The following is a 21,460-nucleotide window of genomic DNA, read 5'->3' as shown; positions in this document are numbered from 1 at the left end:
ATCGAAGAGGCCCACTAATGCTTTGTGTTCCTATCATATGTAATCTCTTCATACTGGTCAGCTCAAGCTGCATGGCAAAGAAGCCCCTAGTTAGTGCTCTGAAGACAAGCCTCTTGTCCAAACATTGGCTATAGAGACGACCATCGTTCGGCAACTGTTGATCTGTTCATAGAAGTGAGAATTCCGCGACAAACTTTCAAATGAAGTAAGCAATATGATGATGAACTTGTTTCATAAAACTTCATAAGTACACCTGACCTTTGACTCACTTTTGCATGTAAGTAAATATTATGAAATTGTCGCTGTGAACAGTTGTCCCTGACTGCTGTACACTTGTGATAAAAATTAACCGTATTTGAAAGTTTCTATAATTAGCCAGGAGAGCCGCACTTGCTGGATGGCTCATCATCTAATTTGGAAAAAAATTCAGCAGTGAGCAGCAATTGTATCACTAATGACCTTGAACATCTTTTATAATTATTAATTTGTAAACACCTGTTGTCGAACAGCCCACTTACTGAAGTTTTGAACACATTGTACACAATTATAGCACGTACTACACGAAATAAGATCTGTAATAGACCTTACCAAATACAATATTAGTGTGGCGGCAGGTCAAATGGCTCCTCAGCAATGCTTGCGTCCTTCCTGGGAGAACAAAAAACGACATTAGGCTTACACTGACAGCACCAAACCACATAATTTAGGTTGCAAACAAGTGCCCCAGAACATAGGAAGTTCTAATTAGATATGGTCAACGTCCTTAACCATGTCACAGACATTGAATGACAGAATGTACATTTATGGAGCCTCAACTCTATGAAATACATGCTAATACAAACATGCTAGTACACAGAATCAAATCGGATGCATGAAAATTCTCAGTAAACTTTTATTTCCTAGCAACCACAAGTTGCTCTTTGTGAAGTGCAACAAGTGAGTGTCTAACCTACACTAAGAAGGTGGAAAATTCGGGATCATTTCTGGTGAATAACTAACCATATCTCTACCGGCACCCAGCAATACAAAGGTGAATTGTGAGCATTATATTGATTAAAGAAATAGTTCAGTGCTACCAAGCAAGTACAATAAATAAATTATTTCGAATTCATCTTCATGTCAGGCTAATCAAGTTAATTTTCTTTGGTTCACATGAGAGAATGGTTCGAAAAAAATATTGGAATCTGTCAACAATGTTGAAGCAATTTTATGACAGCCTGCAGATAGCAGTTGTTGAAATAAGACCTGGGGCAGGGGGAGAAAAGACAAAGAAGTGTGATAAAACAAAATGGGGCCTGTGCTGTGCAGCTACTAAATGCAGTTTTATTAAAGTATGATGTGCAAAACAGCATATGTAAGAGATGCGAGACCCTCAGCTGGTATTTTGCAATGTTGTTACGGGAAATTGTTTCAAGGAGCATGACTCCTTAACCCTTCTAGGGTCAATGACGTAAATATACCGCACCGCGAAGTACAAAAATGGTCGATGCCGTATATTTACGGCGCTGTCTTAAGTTTAAAAAGCGCGACAATTTCCTAACCTTTTCTTTTCTGTCATGTGCTGCCACTGTGTGGAAATAAAGGGAATTTCTCTTGCACGCCTCACTCTCTCAGTTTTCGTTGCATGGTTTGTTTTAGCGCTAGTTTGCTCCTGCGCGTCTATGTACTACCGCTTGCACATTGGCGTGCACGCGGGCGGGTGGCGGTTTGGGTTTTGTTTTCGTGGGCGGTTTTGGCTTCTTGCGCTTGCAAAACTGATGGCTATCTCGTTACTAATCGCTCAAAAGGCTACTGCTTGTTTCTCGCTCATTTAGTGCTCGCAGGGGTGCGCATAGGAAGGATGCTGCCGTGCATGCGCTTCTGTTGCTCCTTTTCTTTTTTTTTTTTTGAGATTCGCAAAAAACTAATTGCATCTGGCTGGCGATAAGATGAAGATTAGCGGAAGTTTGTACACGTTTTGCTTTTTTGATGGGCACACAACCGCACAGTTTTCTTGAGTGCGTGCACCTAAACAGTTCGATTATGCTATGGATGTACTATTATAAGCAATATGAAAGGGAACACAGGAACGTGTGGCAAACAGACTCGGAGCGATACGCGGATGGCGCTGTGAAAAATGAAGGGGGAAAGGAGAGCGCTCTTCCACTAACTGTTGGCACTCCCACCATGCTGGTACTTCTACAAAGGAGCAGCTTACGTCATAGATCGTCCAACAGCCGATAAGACGGTGAGATCGTCGCCAGTGACTTACACAGATTCACTTTCTTTTCTTTCATTCTCTTTTTTTCTTCGTGCAACCGCTTGATAGTGCTCTGAGAAAAAGTTTGCCCTGTATTTCAAACCGATTCTTTATTTGAATAGACGCACCCAGTTGTCAGTGGCACCTCGAACAGCGGCGACGCTCGAACCAATGACGACAGAGGAATAGAATACAGAAAAAATTTTTAAAAAGAACATTGACAAACTGCCTCTCGCGCGACTTTGTTGCATGAAGTTCGTTCAGAAAAATTCACGTCCCACACTGCAGTGGCCCACGCAGAGCAGTCAACTCTGAATTTGTAACCTCAAGATGCCTCGAGTGCCTTTTAAAGAACGGGAAGACATAATAGAAATGTCTAAAAGAGGTTATACACAGCGCAATATTGCTCTCGTGACAAGCCGCCCATTGAAAACGGTCAACCGGATTATCCAGGCTTACCGAGACGAAGGACGCATAAATGATGCGCCGAACCGCACACGACCTCGATCGACAACGAACGACCAAGACCTTTGCATCGTGGCTGCCGTCAGCGACAAACCATTTCAAAGTGCAAAGGACGTTCGAGGCGCTCTTGGCTTGAACAACTTGAGCGACAGCATGGTACGGTGAAGGCTTAGAGAAGCAGGACTGCGAAGTCGCATCGCCGCACAGGAACCTCTGCTCACCGCAACCAACAAAGCGGCTCGCCTGAGGTTCGCTACTGAACACCGCAGCTGGAGCGAGAGTGGGTAGAAGTGTGTAGTTTTTTCTGATGAGTCCATGTTCTCGAGCCGCTGGGACCAACGAAAGAGAGTGTGGTGGACCGCAAACACACGCTTTAGTCCGCAGAATATCCAGGAGGTGGCCGCTAGTGGACGTGTGTCTGTGAACATCTGGGGGGCGATTTCCCACGCAGGCCTAGGCCCACTGGCGAGAATTGATGGGAGGTTCACCAGTGCTGCGTATTGCACTCTGCTCGAGCATCAGATGATCCCTTATGTGTTGAACAGGTCGCACCCAGATGGGTGTTATTTTTTTCCAGCAGGACTTGTCTCCCATTCACACATCGAAGGACGTGGCGCGCCTTTTGGAAGAGCGAGGTGTAATGCAACTTCAGTGGTGCGCGAAGGGTGCCGACATGAACATTATAGAGCACGTTAGGGGCCATATGAAAGTGAACCTTTCGAAGAGCTCACTACAATTGGTGAACTCCGACCAACTATGGGAAGCAATAGAACATGAGTGGAAGCGCCTTCAGCATGATACCGCATTCATCGAGGCTCTCTACGCGTCTTTGCCTCAAAGAATGGAGGCCATCGTTCAAGTCGATGGTGGCATGACGCATTATTAGGCCACCAACGAACAAAACAAAGGACGAGGATAAGCTGCGATAATGCTATTGCCTTATTTCATTTGCTTCAATATCTTTTTAATATTCGGCAAGTGCCAATAAACTAACTTGGAACGCACCCTTAAAGACCATATTTTCCCGGTTTAGAAGATTTACCATAAATCAATATCGAAGTCTGGAACAGTGCTATCTTTTGTAACGATTCAACGCAAAAGGTTACCAGTGACGCAATATTGAACAGTGTTCTGGCGATGCGAAATTCCGCACTTTGCAGACACATGGCGGGAGTGCGAACAGCTGTTAGAACAGCATCCCCCTTTCCACTTTGTTTCCGATGGTGGCCGCTGCGTATAACCCATACAGCTGGGTCTGAGGGTGTTTTCGATGCGTTCCTGTGTTCCTTTTCATATTGCTCATAATAGTACATATTAGTGTAAGAGCAGGAACATTTGAGTCTTGCAAGGTATTCTCGTATGCACATTTTCAAAGCTTTGAACTATAACAATGTATCAAATTTTTTACTCTTATAGGTTTATTTCCTTTTTTATTATTGTTATTCATGAATACAGAGTACATATGTACCAACACAAAATAATTATTTCTCGCTTTACGGACACCCTAGAAAAATTACGGTCAATTTTTTTCGAAATAAGTTTCTAAGAATTGGAATCTGCAATAAAAAAAATCGAACCTGGGCGGTCGAATATGGTGAAAAAGATCGACCCTCAAAGGGTTAATTATATTCATGTAATCTTTAGAAACGGATGGCATAAAGGACATACTTGTTGACAGTTTCATAGCGAGTCATGAACACGATGCACGCGGGAGTTAAATGAGCATCTTTAAAAAATGCTCTAGAAACTTGCAAAAAGCAAGTTGAAAGCAAGTTTCTATAACCTCTCACAACACCGAGCTTCACCTACAAGTGTTGTAACATTTCCTTGCAACGTGCAGCACTGTTTTTACAGACATAGTTTGAATCACTGTGTCACAAGCACTGGAAACAAAAGTGCATAAGTGCTAAACAAGCACATATGATGCCCTACTCCTACTGCACAGACACATTTATCTACACGAACACATGTAGACGGATTATGTCATTCATTTGGTAGCTTCTGATCATGTTCCAAAGCTTGAATCTCATAACTGCAAATTCTATAAGAATGTGACACCAACTGATTACTTGGGGACAACACGAAAAGACTGTAGAAGGCCAAACAACACGAGCGCAGGCTAAGACTTTTGGTTAATTGCACACACACACAGACACACACACACACACACACGCACGCACGCACACACAAATAAATATTAGGCCTATTTGTCCTGCCTAGTTGCAGCTGCAGGACAGCGGGATGTTGTAAACAACCACACACTTGAACTGCTGCATGTGTCTCTTGCTACACTTTGCGTCAAGGCCTGGTCTGATTCACCTTTTTGAACCCAGATTGCTTGACGTGACAAATAAATGTTCTAGCTCTCCCAACAGTCTTTTTGAGACTATGGCTGACCTTCTGAATGTGATCTAACAGTGGTCACACAACTGTAGGCCAATGTTAGACCTGGGTATAGAAGTTCTCCTCGACTTGTTGAGGATGCTATTTCGTGCTTCTGTGACAGAGCTTCACAGCCGAACAGTGCGCTGATGCGAAAGGCAGAATTCCCTCCTTAAAAGATGGGGCATAGATGCAGCGCACATGACAGTCACCAAAGAAAACGGTCAAGAAATGGAAGATCACTGTCTAGTGGTAGTTTTCCAGTAGAACACGTTGTGGGGCTACTTGGTGCAGAACTTTCAGAAGATGAAGGGCCAACAGAGACAACACAATAAAAAAGAACAAAGACAGGACAAGGCGCTACTTGTAACTGTTTATTGAGGTCAAAAGCAGCTGAATATGTAGCCGTGGGGAGAAGGGGAAGAAAAAAACAGAAGCATTGCTTGTGTGAAGGCACACGCGCGAGAACACAGAAGATGAAGGGAATCATAAGATTAGCCAAAATCTAAAACTTATCTGAAAACATGCATTCACTTGCGTAAATATTCAGACACAGGCATGCTGACACAGGCATCCCCTCTATTCTTAATCTGGTTGGCCTCCAACAGTTCACGTGCCACAGTGTATTTTCTTTTAAGCACGATCGTTGTATCCTGAAGCCTTGCTTCACATACTTGCTTATTCTCATTCCTGCAGGCCTTGCAATGAAGTGGCAAGTTTGAGCAATAACTATTTTTCAGCGAAAGCTTGTGCTCCCACAGGTGTTCGCTGATACATCAGCCAGTTTGTCTGATATACTCTTTCCCACACTTCCACGGTATACGACCGCTTCTTCACACTTCACAAAAGGATTTGTATGTTAAACAGAACACTCTACTTTTAGAGTCATGAGATCCAATCAGGCGGCACGAAGTAGCAAGCTTTCGGGGCACAGCAAAAACTACAGGAATTTCATATTTAGCGGCGACGTGTTTAAGATTACGCGCCACTTCGTGAGAATACGGTATCACCACTGGATACGGCAGAAATTCCTTGCGGGCACGAGGTCGGTATACCTGCCCTGCAATTAATTGTTGCAGTATAAGTCTATGCACTCCAAGACTGTTAAACGTGCGATTGCCACTATGTGCCTTGAATTTACCCTTAAAGAATTGTGCTGTCATAAGGCACACAAAACCTTTGACGAACAGATTTTGAAGTTGAAGAAAGCTGGCTTTCCTTGTTTGGTTTTGAGCAAAGTTTCGGAGGCGTTGTTGAAGAAGGTGCATAAAGAAAGAAACTGAAGCAGTGAAGAAGGTCAAACATTGGAAAAGAAAGCTAAACCAGTGGTGATATCGTATTTTCACAAAGCAGCGCATAATATTACACGTCATCGTGAAATACAAAATTCCTGTGGTTTCTTCCGAGCCCCAAAAACTTGCTACTTTGTGCCGTCTGATTGGATATGATGACTAAGAAAGTAGAGTGTTCTAGTAAACACACAAACCCTTTTGTGAAGTACGGAGAAGGGGTTGTATACTGCATACCGCTGAAGTGTGGGAAGGAGTAAACCGGACAAACTGGCCAATGTATTAATGAACGCCTGCAGGAGCACAAGCTTTCACTCAAAAATGGTTATGGCTCAAACTTGCTGCTTCATTGCAAGGCATGTGAGAATGAGAATAAGCAAGCACGTGAAGCAAGGCTTCCTGATACAACAATCATGTTTAAAAGCAAAGACACTGTGGCATGTGAACTTTTGGAGGCCAACCAGACTAAGAAAAGAGGGGACGCCTGTGTCGGCACCCCATCTCCGACTATTTACAGAAATGAACGCATGTTTTTAGATAAGTTTTAGATTTTGGTTAATCTTATGATTTCCTTCATATGCCTCTTCCATATTTTTGCACATGCGCACTCACATAATCAGTGCTTCTTTTTTTTTTCTTCCCCCTCTCCCCATGGCTATATATTCAGTGCTTTTGACCTCAATAAACAGTTGCATGTAGCACCTCGTCCCGTCTTTGTTCTTTCTGACTGTGCTGTCTCTGTTGGCACTTCATCCATTGAAATGTAGTTTTCCCCCTTCCATGAGGTCATCTAGCACTGTAGAGAAGACAGAAAACAAATCACTCAACCCATTTAGTAGGCTTACTTCACGTCATACAGGGTAGAAAGTTTCCAATGAAGCAGAATACCTTTACTACGCTGGTTCTTACAGCAGCTAGTGTTTTACGACTAGCTGACAGTGTTCTCGGCAGTGAAAAGTCGCAATTAAAGTGGTTGAGCAACTTTTTAATGTTTCCTACAAAGTGCCACGCATGTTCAAGTAAGCAAAACTACTACTGAAAGGCAAGCTCCGCTATCTGGGCCTGAAGATTTTCTGTGGTGAGCATAGAGCTGGAGCTATTCCCTGCACTCAAAAGTGTTTCTACCTTTTCTATTGGCGCACCTGAACACTGAAGCATGTTGTTGCTGCAGGAACACCGGAGAGCACATTTAACACTTCCTACCACCCCGACGTGGAGGGGAGCCTCCATAACCAAGTACGTTTGCTTTCAACAGTGCGTTCGCACTGCCTTTTAGCATGCATTGCCAAGAAGCATTTAATGGAGTTGAATGTAGCTGACGTCTCAGGTCAGACAACTTCGAGAAAGCCAAGGCCTATGACTGTTATGCAATTTGTAAACAAAGGCAACCATCAATTCAAGCAAATTACTCAGAGAGTTGAAACTACCTTTTTATTTTCAGTGCCAAGCAATCTGGGCACGTACAAAATGCTAACCGAACCAGGGCAACACATGAAGTTTACATCAAAAAGTATGTGCTGGAGTTCATAGGTACTACGGTTGGTGCTGTTTACAATATGCCACTGTCCTGCAGCCGCAATCATGTAGGACAAACCGGCCGACGACTCAAGGATTATCTTACAAAACATGCATAGACCCTTGACACAACATGGGGGAGCAACATAGCTATTGATGCCGCTTTGTGCAGTTGTACACCAAATTTTTAGCAGTGAAGTATCTTCATGACACATTTTCATAGCAGACATGACTTTCAGAATAGCTCCCACTATGCTAGCGTGACATCACTTAACCTGCTTGGCAAATTGAAGTATTCAGATCAACCTGCCGGAGCATTCTGAATCGGGCTGCTTGTTGGTGCATGTTTAGAAGGGAACCGAACAGGGCTACAGACAGGACAAAGGGAATGCGTTGCTGTGTACAACGCTGTCACTTCGTACTGGCAGTAGCACTGTTCGTTCCCTTTTAAATATTCGTATCTTTTGGTCGCCTGACCACGCAACGTAGCTGCGAGCTCAGGCTATAATTTTACATTGTTACGTTGCCTTCCAATGTTGCACTTAATTACATCATCGCATACTCACCTCTTATAGTTAGCTCAACACTAGCTCACAGTGAGCTTATTCGTGGCTAATCTTAGTTACCAAGGAGCCATGACAGTGCTAACGATCAGTGTGCAGTGTTGTTGCATACTCATTAAGCCAACACTAGACAAACAGTTATTTTATTGGTGCGTGTTTTATCTGTTGCCTCAAGTCTTGAACTCTGGCACTATAAGTGTTTTTTAAACACCACTTATATGTGCAACCAAGTCAGGTATGAAACAATATCCCTTTCAAGTTGACGTGCTCATACTGAACCAATTTGTTGCCACAGGAAAACAAATCATCAATTATCCTTTGAATGCACCTGCAAAAATTACTCTATTTGCATAGGCCTCGTCATTCCACCAACATTTGCAATCACTGTCTAATAAGACTGCATATGCAAGACAGACATACAATAGAATGGCACAGCTTACCAGAACAAAGAGCACCACTACACAGACTGCTGTGGCACACTTTCTCAGGCCCGCTGGCTGAGAAATTGTGCCCAAACCGGCACACAGACATCCTTCACTGGTGCAATAGCTGCAATTGAAGCAAATAATATCAGGTATTTTCAGAGCGGTCGTTCACAGTAAAGCAAAAACATTTTCATATACAAATACTCTTGTACATAAGCTTGTCACCGAATTACCGATTGCTGTGGTATCGCTTGGTGTCTTTAATTGTATCGTTCAACTCATTTAAAGAAAAGACTTCATGAAGCACCTTCTATTCGGCAAAACAGCAGACATATTGCTCTACATAACTCACAACATGTATTTTAGAATAATTATTGTATTGATGCCTATTTGCTGAAAATTAGTCTACGCAATTAGAGACAGTCAGTATTAGAACCAGCCTTTAACATCAGTGTTGACAAATCATTTGATTTTTTTATACCAGTTTGGAACATTTGTAACTTTGGATGTCCATTACACACTTTTGGGCACCGCTATTCTGTGTCAAGGTTACGTTAAAAATTACTTATCACATGTACTTGCTTTACAATTACGGCCGCAGATGGGCAAAATTTACGTGGCAATCCACTCCCAGATTACGTTAAATGCTGACGTATTGCGTCAGAACGTTGATAGTCAGCCTGGTAGCTGTCTGAAGTAAAAACAAAACAAAAACAAAAATTCGCGAAACATCTGATGCCGATTACCAGCTAGCAAAATAATCAATTTCTTCTCCAGCGACCCTTAATGGGTATCACGCGGACACTTTCAAGTGCGATCGCGCACGATTGCTCGGGCTCGATTCCAAAGTGTTCCAAGGCACCGTGTTACACCAGTGTTACCTAACACTGCAGACCGCACGAGGTTACGGCAGCAAGCACGCTACACCGTCCATTCACTGTGATGTAGGGGCATCGCATGCAACATGCTCCATGAGGTCTTCATGCACAAGCAGACTTTCAATTCCAGAAGCAGTCTTATGAACACAGCGATTATGCACGCCAAGCACACTGCGTCCTAAGCTTAAGGAAAAATAGAATTTCGCTGTGATGCAATGCGTCGCCGAATACGGCTAACATAGTGTTACAACGCGCCGTGAGAGATTGCTAAGTGGAACAGTAACTTCACTTTATTTTGGAATGCCAAGAACACATCACAACACATTGCAAAACTGGAATGCCAACGTCAGTAAACCAGCTGCCACATACAGCCGATAACGAACCGCTACAGACGACATCGTCGCTGATGTTGCCTACGCGTCTCAATGTACTCGATATGAAATCAGCACAACAAACGCTACACCATTTATCACAGACTCGCAATGCCGCGGCTTTATCAATCCTTACGGCCAAGCGGGAATGTCGTTACAGGGCATTGACAGGGCATGCTCACACAACACAGTTGAGCCCGTCAGCGGCCATCGCGGTGCATTTCGCACGCGCGACGTGCACCAACAACAAAAAGGACACTTAAATCACTTACTTGCGTAGCAGTCCATCGTCGATTCCTTCTTATTCTCTCAGTGAAATCCCAAATGCAACAGGTCTACCTCCACCACACACCGCCATTTCCAGCCACTGTCCACTCTGTACTGTTGCGGCGGAGAAATGCAACCCGTCGTGTAGAAGCGATGAAGGGTGGTAAGCAGCGCCACCACTGAAACCTCTTCCGTTTGTGTGTGCGTATTTACGATTCGCCTATTAATAATGTTCAAGCAGCGTTACCTATGGTGATATTATGTAACAGCTGGTAAACGTGGGCCGTGTCTTTTCTTTATATTCGTTGCGTGGTGATTTTTCGCTCTTAAAATGCTCAGTTGCCCTCCACATGAAATTACGGACGGTTTTCCGTATTTCAAAAACAGAGCTCACGTCCGTTTTTTTACGTAGAATTCCGCCGTTTTTCATGAAACTGAACGGTCTACGTAACTTTTACGGCAGGTTTGACCGTAAAATTACGAAAATTTTTTACAGTGTGGCACCCCCTCGTACTTCAATTCTTTCGGGACCGTGGGCTACCGACCAACTTATACCATCTCCTTCGCTCTTTCCTCGAGGACCGCCGTGTGGAGTTCACCTCCCACGCGGGCGCGGTCGAGGCCAGGCCATCGCTGGGCAGCCCTCAGGGTTCACCACTGTCTCCACTTTTGTGGAACGTCATCGTCCATGGGCTCCTTGAGCTTCCCATGCCCGCCGGAGTGACCGCACAGGCGTACGCCGACGACACAATTCTCGTCATTTCGGCTAAGACGCGTGACGGGCTCGGCGCGGCGGGCTCGGAGGCTCTTCGGCGAGTGGTGGCATGGGCTGCGAGCGTCAAGGTCTCCCTAAACATGGATAAGTCTTACTGTGTCCTGTTTTCCCATGGGCATGGCGGTATGGAACGCGTCCACCCTACCATCCGCCTGGGCACCTCGGGCAGGGGCCTGAAATTCGTGGAGGCCCTCAAGGTCTTAGGCGTGACTTTTGACAGGCGCCTCCACTTTTTTCAACACGCTGACAGCCTCAAGGAGAAGGCCGAACATCTGGCCTGCCGGGCGCTGACGTTCCTGCAGATGCAGGGTACCCTGCAGCCGGCGGCATTAACACACCTTTACCATCAGGTGATGCTGCCGGCCCTCACGTACGCGTCGGCAGTGTGGTGGTCTGCCAAGCCTGACTGCAGACTCAGCGCCCGCGTCACAACCATGCAGCGCACGATCCTGCTGGCGTTGTCGGGCGCGTATCGGACGACGCGAACGGCCTCCCTTCAGGTTTTAATGAAGGTGCCGCCACTGTCGCTTGAGCTGGACAGGACCGCGGCGGAATTTAAGCTCTTTGCCCTGCGCGAGGCGGTCGAGTTCGGCGACCTCGCGTTCTCCCCGCGCGACATCCTCTACCCCGCCGACCCTTGGGGAGTAGACCCGGCCGCGATGCGCGCGTTTTCGTTTGCGCAACTGTCGGCGCCGGAGGCGCGCAGCAGGTCGCGTGCCGCGGGCCTTCATGTTTTCACCGACGGCTCCTACACGCCGCACTCATCGGGCGCCGCCTTCGTCGTCCTCGGCCCGCGGGAGCGGATCGGAGCGGTGGGCCGATTTCGTGTGTGCGCCGCCACGAGCGCCTATTGCGCCGAGGTGATCGCCTTCGCGGAGGCCTTGAATTACTTGTGCGGCCACCGGCAGACGGGCGCGGTATCTCTGTATACCGACTGCCTTTCTCTGCTGCAAGCGGTTGCGACGCCCGGCTCGGCCGTCCCCCGCATTGTCCGTATTCAGACTGCGCTCGGGGAGGTTGCCAGCTTGTCCGAGGTGCGACTATATCAGGTGCCCGGGCATTGCGGGGTTTTTGGCAACGAACTCGCCGACTTCCTAGCGTCGCGGACCGCTAGGTACGGGCTGGATCGCAGTGCGCCCATACCTTTTAGATCGATCCGAAATGCGTTCAGGGCGGTCCAGCGAGAGCGTTGGGCACGGTTATGGCGCGAGAACCACGCGGACACGGCGCTATTTCGCTGGGTGCCGCGCCTAGAGGAGACGCCGTCCTTTTTAGAGCGCAGCTCTTTGGCGTCCGTTCCTGGGTTTCGCGTCGTCGTCGTCGTCGTCGTCGTCGGCGTCGTCGTCGACGGCGTCGGCCTCGTAACCAGCTCGCCTCCGCCGCCGCGCTCCGCCGCCGCGCATGCGCCGCTGCTCCGCCGCCGCGCATGCGCGCTGTCGGCTCTCCGGGCGAGGGAGGATGATGGAAGGGAGGAGGAGAGACTGTGGAGGAGGGCTGGCTACACAAATGGCTCTTTGGCGTCCGTTCCTGGGTTTCGCGTTGTCGTCGGCCTCATAACCAGCTCCGCCCCCCTTTCATCCCCCCAGCGCTAGCAGCGACCGACTGATACCGCTTTCGTGAGTCCGCTACCGCACTCACGAAAGACGTCGTGCACTTCCTGCAACTCGCATTAACCGTCCATCGATCCACACCAATGTTAGTAGTGGGGGACTTTAATGTTGACATAAAGACAAACAGCAATTTCCTAACACTTATGCGGGAGAACATCCCGTTCCTCTCGCTCGTAACGCGTCCCACGGCTGTGACAACCTCGCGAGGCACTTGTATAGATCTCGTCTTTGAGAATCAAGCATTGGTGTACCAAGTCGAACATATATCAGTCTATTTCTCCGACCACAAAGCTTCCTTCATGACTGTCAAGAACTGTTAATGGAGTCTTTGTTAAAGGAATACGTGTGAAAAATAAAAAAAAAATCTGTGATAGCGCATACATGTGTTGCTCGATTTCTTTGCCTCAATCTATCGAAAAAGTGAAACAGCTTATTTGCTGCGCTCAAATTTCGCATTAGGAAGTAACGTAATCGTCGGTAATTTTTTCCCCCTCCGCGGGCTTTGGCTACCCTGCTAACGGGGCACGGCCGCTTCCCCTTTTATTTCCACCGTTTTGGCCTCGCTCACGACTCTCTGTGCCCATGTGGCACAGAGTGCTCGTCCTTCGATCATTACTTGGGGGAATGCAGCCTTACTAGACCGTTGGCCGCCTCTCTCGAACCGCAGAGCTCTTTGACGAGACTACACCTGCCTGTGCTTTTGCGCTCCAGTCGTAATAGAGCGATTTTGATTCAAATCGTACGGGTTATTAGTGAACACCTGCCCGACTACGTCCGATGACGTCTTCACACAAACACGCTCATTTATGATCGATGTTGACCGCCTACCATTTGCGCGCCGGCCATGGCCGGGTCCGCCTGGTGCGGGCACGTCATGCACCCGTGGCCGTAAGCCGCGCAGTAGGTGCACGTCGGGACGTGTAAGTCTTCTCGCGCGCGCACCGAAGTCCAGCCGACCGAGAGGCGCGGTCGCGACATGAGCTTTCGGAAGCCCTCCGGGTCCACCTCAGCCACGTACGCGCGCGTGCCCGCCCTTTCGCGAAACGCCACACGGACCTTGCACTGTTCAAGATCTAATTCGAGCCCCTTGTTGCGTTTGTTTAGTAACTTTAGAAACTCATCGGGGCCGACATCAGGGTCGACTCCCGAGAATTTCACATGGGGTTTTCTCCTTTCCGCGACACGCATGATGATGGCCGCACGCGTGACCGCATTGCCGCCTATCGCCTTTTCTAGGTTCGTGATCGATGGCCCATTGTCGGTAAACACGGTCAACCCATACCTCGTATGACGCAAGGTGACGTCCCGAATGTCCTTGTCCGTCGGGTCCACGTTGGCCTTGAGGAGACGTAGCACGTCGCGAACCGGCGTTTGGGTCGTCGCCACGGGTGTCAGGAACGCAACGTGCTTGTGCTGCGCGCCGGGCCCCGCCACCTCGGCGCCCGCCGCCACAGCACCACCGGGTCCGGCGCGGGCCGCGCTGGCAGAGGGCACAAGGCCCGCCCGCAACGCGGCCGCGTAATCCCTGCGGCCCGCGGGCACGCCCACCGGGCCGCCAGCGCCCAAGGGCGCGGCCGCCGCACCCGCAGGCGCGGCAGCACCGCGACCGGCGGGCCCCGGGCCAGTCGTCATAGCCGCAGGATCGCCCAGGCCGGCCTCGAGGACCGCCAGGCGCCACTGCAACTCGGCGGCCTTGCGACGCGCCTCGATCAGCTGGCCGCGCCGCGCTCCGTGGCCGTCTCCGCTTTCAGCTCCGTTTTCCATTCGGCGCAGAGGCCGGCCATCTCAAAGAGCCGCGTCAGGAAGAAGGTGCGCGCCTCCACGGGCACGCGGTTGGCCGGGAGGTTGCAGAACGCGACGGCCTCGTCGATGATCTCGCGCAGCCGACCCCGCGTCCCAGAACCGGGGTCGCCGGGAACCGCCGCCGCCACGGCCGTGCCCTCCGAGACGGCCTCCTCCTCCTCGCCACCACCCGCCGGTAGCCGGACCTCGTCCTCGGCGGCTGGGAGCTATTCAACCAGCTCACTGAAACGCGCAAGAACCGCGTCGCCGTCCTCCGAAAAATCAGAGCCCCGCGAGCGGGGCGACCCCCCGGCGGCCGGGGGCCGCGGGGGGGGGGGGGGGGAGCGGGGCGGCGACGCGGTCTTGCCCCTGCGCAAGCTCGGCATGGCCGGGCTCAGGCTCAAAGGGGATGAGCCCTGGCTGCTTGTGCCCGGTGGCCGGCCGAGCAGGGAATCAACCAGAAATCGAAAATAAAACCCTTCCCCGCCCGGTTTTTTGTGCCGAATAGAGTCCCTACACGTTTAAAAACAACCCCGGCTAAAATTTAGAAGTGCCGAATGCGAAATACCTTGTTTTGGCAGCGAAAAGCAGGAGCCCGATTCCGCCGGCCAGCCAGACGCCTACACCGCCCTCCCTGTTCGCGGGTTGGTTTCTGCTGCGCCGTTGCTGGCGATGGGGCGCACCGGACGCCTCTGAGAGAGCGCGTTCACGGGGATTTTCCCGCTCTGTTGGGCGCTCGACGGCCCAATCGCTGCGTACCGCTCCTCGCGATTCGAGGCGCACACAAAGCGACGTATGATCGATCGTGGCGGTGGGACTCACGTGAGCTCAGAGCTCGGTAAATACGGTCAGCCCGTCGAGAAGTTGCCGGTCGTGCGACGAGTGCGGCGTCCGGGGCTGCGTGTACGTGGCGACGGCTGCTGAAGCGGATCGTCGATGACATCGCGGACTTCGCCGCGCCGGTGGTGTGCCTTGCCGGACACTGAGCGTGGACGAGATGACACCACAAGAACACTTTGCGCGTGCTGTGTGTGTAGTTTTAGAGCGCAGCTCTTTGGCGTCCGTTCCTGGGTTTCGCGTCGTCGTCGGCGTCGTCGTCGGCGTCGTCGGCGTCGGCGTTGTCGGCGTTGTCGTCGGCCTCGTAACCAGCTCGCCTCCGCCGCCGCGCATGCGCCGCTGCTCCGCCGCCGCGCATGCGCGCTGTCGGCTATCCGGGTGAGGGAGGATGATGGAAGGGAGGAGGAGAGACTGTGGAGGAGGGCTGGCTACACAAATGGCTCTTTGGCGTCCGTTCCTGGGTTTCGCGTTGTCGTCGGCCTCGTAACCAGCTCCGCCCCCCTTTCATCCCCCCAGCGCTAGCAGCGACCGACTGATACCGCTTTCGTGAGTCCGCTACCGCACTCACGAAAGACGTCGTGCACTTCCTGCAACTCGCATTAACCGTCCATCGATCCACACCGATGTTAGTAGTGGGGGACTTTAATGTTGACATAAAGACAAACAGCAATTTCCTAACACTTATGCGGGAGAACATCCCGTTCCTCTCGCTCGTAACGCGTCCCACGGCTGTGACAACCTCGCGAGGCACTTGTATAGATCTCGTCTTTGAGAATCAAGCATTGGTGTACCAAGTCGAACATATATCAGTCTATTTCTCCGACCACAAAGCTTCCTTCATGACTGTCAAGAACTGTTAATGGAGTCTTTGTTAAAGGAATACGTGTGAAAAATAAAAAAAAAATTCTGTGATAGCGCATACATGTGTTGCTCGATTTCTTTGCCTCAATCTATCGAAAAGGTGAAACAGCTTATTTGCTGCGCTCAAATTCGCATTAGGAAGTAACGTAATCGTCGGTAATTTTTTTTCTTCACTAAAACCACTGGAGACGCCCACGGGCTTTTCGACGGCTGGATGATGTCGTCGCGCAGCATTTCGTCGACTTGGTGTCTTATAGCTTCGCGTTCTCGCGTCGAAACTCGGTAAGGGCTCTGGCGGAGCGGTCGAGCGCACTCTTCGGTTTTTCATTTTGGACTGTGCGCCTGGCCGAGACGGCCCCACAAGAATGCTCAGTGAGCGTAGTGTGTGTAGTTAGCTTTTCTTTCTTGCTTTCCTTTCTTTTGTTTTCTTTATTTTTCTTCATCTTTCAGTGTGTGCGCTAAACCGAGTGTTCGTTTTGCTGAGCCTCCAGGATGCGGGACCATGGACAGTCATTAAGCGGAGCCTGTGACCACTGCCATCAGCCGATATCAGCGGCGTTCCGGTAGTTCGAGCATCCGGAGGCTGTTGCCCGTAGCGGCCTGTTGCCAGAGGCTGCCCGTCATGTTGCGCTGTTGTTAAACAAGCAGCGCTTGCTGTCACACAGGCTTAGTGTGCAACGTGCCCTTTCTTTTCCAATTTTCTTTTTGCGCTTTTATTGTCTTTTCAATTCTATTTCCTTTCATTCTCTATTCGCTCGCGTCTGATTGTCGGGTCCTTTCCGGGCGGGTCGCGCAACAACCATGTCCTTCAGCAGATTTTGACCCTATGTAAGACTGTGGATGCTGTGGCACAGGAGTGACGCCCCGTGGCACCGAGCGCGACTGGTCAGGACACTTGCGATCTGTACTGCCAGCCACGTCTGTGTTCCGTTCCGTTCTCTTTTCCTTTTTCTTTTGCCTCTTTCTCTTCATTCCATGCCTGTGTTCTCCCATCTTGACTGTACTTTCCTTCCCTCTTTTTCTCTTTATTTCCCATTTGAACATTTTATTTCATTTTGTCGGGGCCAGGGGGGATCTTTTCCTTTTTCGTTTACGGCATGCCCATGCCACCCCCTCTCTGCCTCTTCTTTCATCATCATTAAAAATCCCGGCGCGAGGGCTTCTGAGCTCGCTGAGACGCTTTAGGACACCAACGCGTTACCTATCCGTACACTTTTATTTTTCCAATTGGCTTTTCTTCACAAAAACATGCGCTTTGGGTATTCATTAAAAACCCCTATTCATTTATTTTCAATTAGCTTTAAACCTGGTATGCATTTTTGCAGGTACAGGTTTTTTCCCCCACATTTATTTTTGTTTTGCTTTCGGGAATAAGCGGGGAAGCAGTCGGCCGGGGCGGTACACCCGCCACATGATAACTAGATAGCGCCAGGGCAAGCTCTGCCCAACAAACAAAGCGGAAACTTCAGTCCTGAATATTATTCTTGTTTCAAGGGGCAAAGGTAAACGCGAGGACGGGTTCCAAAAAGAATTTTTGTATGGCGTTTGTGGTGTCTTCGGGTCTCACAGGAGTACCGACCACCGCGGGTTCGAGCTTAGCGAGCCACAGGGCCGCGTCAGCTGTCAGCCTCTAGCGCCGCTGCGCGCGAGCTCAGGCCACAAGGGGCTACCGAGCGACGCACGCAAAAACACAGAATTGCCCTAAAATGAAGGAAACCGGTTATTGTCTCCAACGGCACCCAACACTGCACAAACGCCCGGTCTCGGGACGGCGGGGAACCAAAGGGGTCCCGCACCAAGGGCGAAAAATACAGCTAGGGGCGCCTGTAGCACGTCGCTGCGAGAGCACAGGCTCAAGCTGGGACGCGCCGCTAGGAAAAGTCCCGGCGGCTATGCTACTTGCTCTCGCGATAACCAATGGGCCAACTCGCGAGAGCTCGGGCAATCTCCTTCGGCTTGGGCCTCCGATGAGTGCGGCTCGGCGTGGTACGACCTCGCGCGAGCACTAGGCACCCGTTCTTCGGCTTAGCGTCGGCATAGGAAACAACACGAGGTACGCGCTCCCCGCACGGGCAAAGGCACCGTGCGTGAGCTCAATCCTAGCCACAGAGGGGTCGGCGGATGAGAGAGAGCATCGTACGTACCGGGTGCTGTCCGAAGGAGAAAGAGAGCCGGTACCGTCACGGCAGTAGCCACCAGGGGCCGCTGCGTGACGTCACTAGCTCCGCCCTTACTGCGAACCATCGCGAGTGGAGCGCCACCGCTAAAAACCGGTTCGGAGCAAGGGCGACGTGGCTTGGATTACAGACATGGGTGAAATGCGCCCGCGCAATGGCGCGTCGAATTCCCCAAATCCCCACACGTTTTATTAGAGTGTGTGACCGGACTGAGGTGGGGAAAGTGCTGCCGCATCCAGTTCGCCGTATTTGGCTAACTAGAGACCAACAGAAGTAAAGTTTCCTGGGGCGGTACTACCGCCACATGATAATTGAATAGCGCCATTGCAAGCTCAGGCCAACAAACACAGCAGAAACTTCAGTGCTGGATATTTTTCTTGTTTGAAGTGGCAGAGGTAAACGCGAGGACGGGTTCCAAAAAGAATTCTTGTATGGTGTTTTCTTAGAGTGTGTGACCGGACTAAGGCTTCAAAAGCATTGCCACGTCTAGTTCACCGTATGTGGCTCACTAGAGGGCAACAGAAATAAAGTCTCGCAAAAAGGCCGCCGTGCACGCCGCGCCCTCCCCGGCACAAGGACCGCCGCTTGTTGTCTCGGCTGAGCTGGCAGGGGCCAAAGCCCCGCCCTACTCGGCCAGGGGCCGGCTCGTGCAGAGGACAGTGTCACGACCGGTGCCCCGGCAGACGGCCACTCGCACGCGCGCGAAACAACCCGAAGACGGCTAAAAACGAATAGCAAAAATTGGAGGACGCTTAAGCTTCGCCTTCAAGAGTGGGACGCGACAGCGTTCCCGTCGACCCGCCAAGGGGTATAAGACAATGCGCTACGCACAGCAATCACTTACGATGCGCCCCGCATCGGACTTAGCGCCCACCTATCACGCGGTGAACGTCGAGCAACGCAGCGTTCGGCGCGACAACGAAACGTGCGCCTGAGCGAACGAAACGAACCAAAGAACTCGGTGTCTCGGAGGGAAAACGATCTACGCGAACGATCACGCCAAACGTCGTGATCGGCACGGGCAGAGAGATAGTAATCTAAACCGGAAGCACGGCGAAGCGTCGTCAGGGGAGAGGGAGTCCCGCGACGCGCCTGGCAGCGGTCCCAATGCGCGCGCGGCGCGCCTCCTGTCGGGGCAGCGCCGTACATTGAGAGGAGGGGGTCTTCTGTGTTTGCCGCAAGGTGGCTCTGCGTGTGCGGAAAGCGCAAAAGAAATGCAGCGGAAACGCACTTCGCAACTCGTGTAATTGTGACTTCTGTACGTTACATGTTCATAATTACCGATATACACCGCAGTATAACTTTCCACGGCTGGTTTCGAAGGCAACACCGCATTCACTAGAGGCGCGTTTGCACCGCTTGGAAGCATCGAACTCGTGGCTGAGTGGTAGCGTCTCTGTCTCACACTCCGGAGACCTGGGTTCGATTCCCACCGGGCCAATCTTGGAAGTTGCTTTTTATTTATGAAGAGCCTGCCGTGATTTATCGCTCACGGTCAACGCCGCCGACGCCGACACCCGACGCCGACGACACCGGCTTTTCTGCGACACGAACTCCTTAACGCTATCGCGTTAAAAGGGCGATCTGTCACGAAGGTCGCACAGGCGTCCGCGAGCCGCCTCGTACGACGTGCGGTGTTCCGCCCCGGCGCGCCGCGCGGCTTACCAAGCGTCCGGCGCCATCCCGACCCCGCCCTGGTCGGGCATGCGATCACTAATTATACCGACCATGTCCCCGAGCAGCGAGCACGCCGTCCGGTCTCTGAGGAGGCGCGGGTAATCTCCCGGCGTGAGAGCACTCCCGGACGCCCGAATCCGCTCCACAATAGAGGCCGTTAACGCGCAGCTCGCGAAAAAATGCTGCGCGTCCCGGCAGGTGGCCCCGCAGGGGCAGTGCATGTCCTGCGATATGCGGAAGCGGTGGAAATAGTAAGGAAATCGTCCGTGGGCGGTAATCAGACACGCCAACCGCCGAGGCGGCGGGAAGTCCCGCGGTGTGTGCGTGATATCCGGCACCCGCTTGTACAACTCGGTGTCGGAGTGCTCCCCGCGCCACTCCACGGCCCAGCGCGCTCGCACTGCGGCCGAGAACGCGGCCCTCACGACCTGGAAGGACCGCTGCGACCGTCGGTCCACCCCTGAGATCGCCGCAGAGCCCGCCGCCATGTCCGCAAGCTCGTTTCCAAGGATGCCGCGGTGGGCGGGCACGTGGAACAAAGACAAGGCCGTCTTTGTACCGTCTTTGTAGACGGTACAGCGCGCTCTGAATGCTCGCGATGCGCGCGTCCCTGGTGACCACGTGGCACAGCGCGGCGAGCAGCGACACGTTGTCCACGCAAATATGCGCCGGAGGCTCCCACGCGTGTGTGTCGAGGTAATTCAAAGCCTCGGTAAAGCGCTACCACCTCGGCGCAATAGGCGCTCGAGGCGACCGTGAGGCGATATTTGCGCACCGCGACCATCGAGCCCCGCGGCTTCAACACCACCACCGCCGCGCCCGCGGACCTCGACGTGTGGGAGCCGTCGGTGTACACGTGCGTGCCTGGCACGGACGACCACGCGCGAGCCGCCGTGACGTCAAGCCGCGCGAAGGGAAACCCGCGCGCCTCCGATGGGTGGGCGCCCCAGGCATCATGCGGATACTGCGTCTCGTCCGGCGCGAAGGTGTGTGCGCCGAACGTGACCGTTCGTCGCATGCGGAACAGGTCAAACTCCGCGTTGAGCCTATCGAGCTCCAGCCCGATCGGCGGCTGGTTCGCGAGCACCTGCAGCGCGGCCGTCCGTGTCGTGCGATACGCGCCCGTGATCGCCAGCAGCATGGTGCTCTGCACCGTGATCATGCGGGCCTTGAGCCGACAGTCAGGTGACGGCGACCACCATATGGGGGACGCGTATGCCACCACCGGCAGGAGTACCTGTCGGTACAGGCGACGCCGCAATGTGGAGTCCACGGTCGTGTGCATCCGCATGAACGACAGAGACTTGATGGCAATCGTCTCTGCCTTCTGCTGCAGGTGCTCGGCGT

At 51.4% G+C, this 21,460-nt stretch overlaps 1 long non-coding RNA gene across 1 annotated transcript; it reads right to left on the bottom strand.

Moving 5' to 3' along the window:
• Positions 1-565: 565 nt before the first annotated feature.
• On the bottom strand, positions 566-10,482 carry LOC139051866 (uncharacterized). Its single transcript, XR_011509589.1, has 3 exons — positions 10,400-10,482; positions 8,894-9,002; positions 566-648 (listed from the first exon to the last, which is right to left on the bottom strand). It is a non-coding gene; the product is annotated as an uncharacterized lncRNA (long non-coding RNA).
• Between the last annotated feature and the right edge of the window lie 10,978 nt (positions 10,483-21,460).

Source organism: Dermacentor albipictus, unplaced genomic scaffold, assembly GCF_038994185.2.
Source record: "Dermacentor albipictus isolate Rhodes 1998 colony unplaced genomic scaffold, USDA_Dalb.pri_finalv2 scaffold_15, whole genome shotgun sequence".
In the NCBI taxonomy this organism is placed as follows: Eukaryota; Metazoa; Arthropoda; class Arachnida; order Ixodida; family Ixodidae; genus Dermacentor; species Dermacentor albipictus.
This window is presented reverse-complemented; position numbering and strand designations above follow the sequence as displayed.